A 5634-nucleotide genomic window follows, 5' to 3' on the forward strand; every position below is an offset into this window, starting at 1 on the left:
ACAACCGGAAGGGCTGGATGCTTGCTCTCCTAGAGCCTCACCCACCTCCCAGAACAGCCAGGTGTTTATTGGTGCAGTTTATTTACACCAGCAAAAGGGGGGGAAGTCCAAGGGGTGGCTGAGAGCCAGGGAGCTGCTCCAAACACCTTACACAGCGCGGGCTTGTGCTCTGCCTCGCGGTCACCAGTACTAGCAGTTTTCCAACTTCTGTGGCTGTCAGATCTAGTACAAGAATACAACTTGGTTTTCTTTAAGTGTACTTTTTTTTTTTTTTTTTGAAAGCTCTCATTTTCTGCTGTAAGATTTCTGAACTGTGTTTTTCTGTCCCATAATACACACACCACGCTCCCAGTGCGCTACTTTACTGACAATTAAATAAGCTTCAGTTAAATGACTTTTGGGTGTTCATCACACGTAAGCTGTCCTTCAATCACATAGCATTACTAATGAATGGAAGACTATTTTTGCTGAAAGGATAATTAGCAACTAATGTCCCAGGGAATGGTTGTCTTAAACACCGCATCCAACAACCAGTTCATAATCGCTTCCATGAACTAGTTTGCTGGAGTCAGTCTCAAAATGCAGATTAAGGGTTGTATGATTTATTTCTGGCGCTGGTAAGTCTCTGACACGTACCTCGGTGACCAAAGCTCTTACATACAGCATGGCTGTCGGTGTCCCTTGCTTGACTGGAGGGGAAAACTCTGCCCTTGTCCACACTAACAGTGGAGGCATTACAGGGGCAATATTAACGTCATCAGCTCTGATCTGGACAAGGTTGAGAGGGGTATTGCAGTCCGTTGTTGAAAATGTTTATGAAGATAACTTTTTTGCTTATCCCTGCTATAATTCTTAAAACAGCCAATGTTAGATAAAAATGTATGTTCCTGATTTGCACAGTAAATTTCAAATCAAAGGAAAAAAGTGACTTTTAAAGCTTCAACATTTATGATAAGCATGACCTAGTAGTAGTCAGGCTTTTACTAAGCGCACCACTGCGAACTACCAGAAGTGAAGTGTGATGGCCATGGCTACAGTCCTTGTACGCTGGTGTTCATTCCCACTGCCTCCGCCTGGGAGATAAAAAGATCCTTTAAAGAAGAAATAAAAGCAGTGTGAGACCAGCAGCTTGTATCTGCTGCGGTACCATTAAGTCCACAGCCCACCACGCTGGCTTGGTTTCAAGTGTGATCAGTAGAGGGGAAAGGCAAGGCAAACGTGATTTGAAGGGAAATGCAAGTACTGTGCATGCAATGTTTGAGCAACCCTGAAGACACCTAGCGAGGATCTGTTAAAACCCTTCACTTCCATCACGAAGACGCAGGAGACACAGTCCTCAGAGAGAAATGGGGACAGCAAGCCTTTTGCGCTATTTGCCGAGGACTGAAGCGTGGGGCAAAGATGTGGTGGATTGGGTTGCGCCACTTGGCACTGAACCAAGCAAAGGTTTTTGTGCAAGTGCCGCTGCCTAACCATCTCTGAGATGCTCCCCCACACAGACAGCCTCCTTGCTCCCCTGTCCCGGGAAAACAGGCTGCTGCTTGGATGCAATCCGTGATAGCGCATTGGCTAAGGCACGCTGATAAGCTCATTTTGGGGGTGGAAAAAGGATGGGAAAGATGGTCTCACTGGGTTTGTTTATGCTCTGTGGCCCCTTGCACAGATATAAAAGGATCTTTTTGCTTTGCAAACGTGATTTGCATTCGTAGCTCTACAATGGTCTATGTGCTATCTGTATACAGCACCCTTTTTTTTCAAGGCGTGAACTGTCATCTGTTAGGACAGGGTGTTTTTGCATGAAAAACAGGTGTCTGCACAAATGTGTGACTACAACTTTAGAAGTTACTTTTGAGACTTTGACTACTGTCCCCAGAAATCCCTAATGGCTTGCAAAATGTCACAGAATGGCAGAACTTTATGGTCATTGGAACGGTCGCTGCGGAGTTGTAAGAAATTTGGTTAATTGGCTGAAAGTAGATCAGTCTGTTTAGCTTTCAGATCAGTCTGTTTAGCTTTCTTCTGGCATAACTTGGAAATAATCTTCTAAGCTGTTTTTATCAAGAGTCAGCCTTCTCATACAGTTATTTTATTACAGTCCAACTGGCGCTACTCTTTTATCTTCCCTTCCTCCTTCCCTAAAATAAAGTTAACCTGTTTTTTAATGTACATGCAATATATACTGTCCATTAGAAGACAACCAGGTCAAAAGAGAAGCAACTCTGAATACTTAATATTTGTCAACTAATGCATATCGAGATAAAACAATCTGATAACTAAAACTCATTTAAAATTTAGCTTCCAGGCTAGGACTTGGGGAAGAAATCTTGGATGCCTTTTGTTCTCTCTTGAATCTTTGCCAATTTTGATGATGATATTTCCATAAAGTCATATTTGTTTCCTTTAAGAATATATTTCCTCCTTATTTTGCTTTAAATCCGTAAGGTATTATATTTTACTCTTTTGGAAATGGAGAAAAAAGAGGTAATGTATTTCGCTCCAAACGTCCCTCATATACACAACGCAAACGTGTTTGCCTCAATGTTAATATTTAAGGGAAAGAATGACACAGAGCAAAATCCAAGAATCTAAACATAAGGAATCCAGTCAGCGACCTTTAAGTCTTTGGATAGACCCTGGGAGCAGCGTTTTCTGTTCCATGCGGGAGCAAGAAGAATGCCATTTTCCCCTAGAACAATGACAGCTTGGTTGTACCCACCTACTGCAACAAACAAAAGATAAGAGCTACTCAATAACAAAACGCTGGTTTACTTGGGCACCATCGTGCTTTTGGAGAGAACTAGCAGTTACTGAGATAACCTTTTCAAGGAAAAGTCAATCTAGTTGATAACAAAACTTCCTTTAAGAGAATTGAAGCCAGGAACTCTTTCTGTGGTCCGTCCCCTACGGTTGCGATGGAGCGTTTTGTTGAAGGCTTTGGTCAGGGTTGCGATCTTTCCGTTTCTGAGCTCTCCTGAGTAGTTCCAGCCGCTTCAACTTTACAGACTTCTGGGCCATTTCTAATCCACGTTTTCACTTACTGATTATTATAAACTGCCGAAAAATAACTGTCCTTAACTCAAGTTGGCACCTGAGCCAGTAACCAGTTAAGGAAATAGCAACAAGTATAAGGAAATGGGGGCCGTCCCACTCTCTCATAGCTGATTATCTGGATTAAAAACCACTTTACATGCACTATTTTAACCTGGGTTTCCCAGGCTGACCAAACGAGACATGCTGTGGGGAGAGCACAGGCAGAGATTCGCTGGGCTCTGGTCCCCCAGAAGGCTGGTAGTGAAGTAAAAGGGGAAAAGTCTTCCCAAGTCCTTGAAAATGAGATTCCTCCACATCAGATGGCCTGAAGCCGTTCAGTTTTTCAGAACAGCCTCTTGTGAAGAAACCTACCGTTACCTTCAGAGCGTTTACATGCGAGGTTACAAGTCTGAACAGGCAAGCGATTTCCTTTAGCAGTAGTCCTTGCCATGTGGGTGACAGAGAGAAGAAAATTCCTGGAACTCCCCGGCGTTCAAAGGCAGACTCACGAAGTTTATGAACCCGCAGTTTGACAGCGCACCAAAACCCCAAACCCCGCCCTGGGCAGGGCTCTAAGGGAGGAACTGAGCAGCCAGAGATGGTGATCTCGAGCAGGATGAGGATGGGCTACGTTCTGCTTTGCTCTGAACAGAAGCAGCGAGTGGACTCGGGGCGGTTGGAGCCTCGGCCGTGTTTACAGAGGAGGCGGTCTAGGAGTCTGCTCCCTGCCAGGCCAGCGGGCTATTCAGGCACGGGATGTGGCGCATGAATGGAAGCATTCATCGCCTTTCTCTTCTCATGCTTCTCTACGCCTCGCGGCGTTGATCCTCTGCTGTTGGCCCTTACCCGGAGCAGAGGAAGAGGCTGCCTCTGTCCTTGTTCCCCTCTACTCTATTTCCCTTGCAAAACAAAAAGCAAGATTCAGTGCAGAGAGCACTAATCTAAAATAAACTACCATTAGCCATAATAAAGTCCAGCGTATCTCCAATTTACCAAACTATCTACAACTGTGCAGAAAGTCCTGATAAGATAGTCCTCACTCCAGTTCAGAGAAAAAAAGCCCTTGCACGCATCAGATTTACTTCAGCCGGGTCCTTTTCAAGGACCCAAGTATGTTCTGCACAGAGAGTCCTTCCCACGTAGTCTTAACCTATTAACTGTTTTTTAATGTCAGACATAATCTGGGTTAAAAAAACCCACAAAAACTCTCTGTTCTGAACTCACATGTGACCACATCAAGGGACTCTACTTACGCCGAGGATTATTAAGCCTGTCAGACAGGTTATAACGGCTGGCTTCCCCACAGGGCCTCGCAACACCACGACAGTAACTTTCTGCGTAATGTTTTCTGACGATTTCTAATGGCTTTCTGCATAAAGCAGACTATTCCTCTAGACCCTTGTTTCCTAACAGCAGGAACCGCTGTTTCTGTCCAGCAAAATTCCGCCCTCCCCCGCCCCGTTCCCTACCCGAGTAGCTGCTGCGAGGTTTTGCCATCCGACGCTGAGGAAAAGGCTTCCGAGGGCGAGTCTCCTCCTGCGGCAGCGCGAGGGGCTGCTCTTGGCTGCTCTGGGCTGCTCTTGGCTCCACCAGCCTCAGGCTGCGCAGTCTGCAGAGCGTTTCTCCTTTTCTTTGAGCTTTCTTCTTTGTGTACGCGTCTGCAGCCGGGCACGGGGCGCTGTGTGTGTACGGACGGCAGATGTGTTTACGTTGCTTTACGGGGGAACAGTGTGCAGAATTGCATTTGGCCAGATGAATGTGAAATGCTAAAGTAGACTTGCACACACTTAGCTCCAGCAAAATACCTTTTAAAAGTTGTTCCAATGTACAGAATATCATTTTCCAAGATAAAATCTTAAGTGTGTACTGTACTGCTGAAAGTAAGGTGCTTAAAATGAGAAAACAGGATACACTGAAAGTCAAATTTACTGTATCAGGAAAAGAGAGGGGAAACTCTGTTCCTTCCCCTATTACTGATAGTACCACTTTTTTTTTCTTTTCTGTATTTTAGAGCCTGAACCAGTTCAGTTTTCCCAAGTGACAGTTCGCTCTCCGTGATGTAAACCTGGTAAGTATTTTTGCACGTAAGCTTTGAAGAAAGTACTTTTTAAACCTTTAAGTACTGTGCCTGTAGCATGACACTTGTCACCTTTTTATTTATCTTAAGAAGTGAGCAACAATTTTCAAAAGGCGCGCTACAGATTATAAGGACAGCTTTGACAAGCCCAGAGGAAAAATGATACTGGTTTAATGCTTTGGGGGTTTTGGAAGACTGTAGAGTACAAACTGTCATGAAGCCAACTTAATATAACTGTTTCCTTTATACTCTACGGATTCCCAAGGGACTTCACTGCTAGCATACAGGAAATAAAGTCTGTTGTGCTAGAACAAGACTTTGTTTCTTACAATTTAGAAAACTACACAAAGTTTCCTTACAGGAAATGTTACAATCCATACAAATTCCCATATTTATTTGTAGACAAAAATCGGCATTCACATAGCAGGAAAACTAGATGAAAACAGAGACAGCATAGACTTAAGGCCATTATGGGGTATTGGTGAACAGACCTACATGATGGCAATAAATACAACTACACAAAAATG

Source organism: Chroicocephalus ridibundus, chromosome 8, assembly GCF_963924245.1.
Source record: "Chroicocephalus ridibundus chromosome 8, bChrRid1.1, whole genome shotgun sequence".
Taxonomy (NCBI): domain Eukaryota; kingdom Metazoa; phylum Chordata; class Aves; order Charadriiformes; family Laridae; genus Chroicocephalus; species Chroicocephalus ridibundus.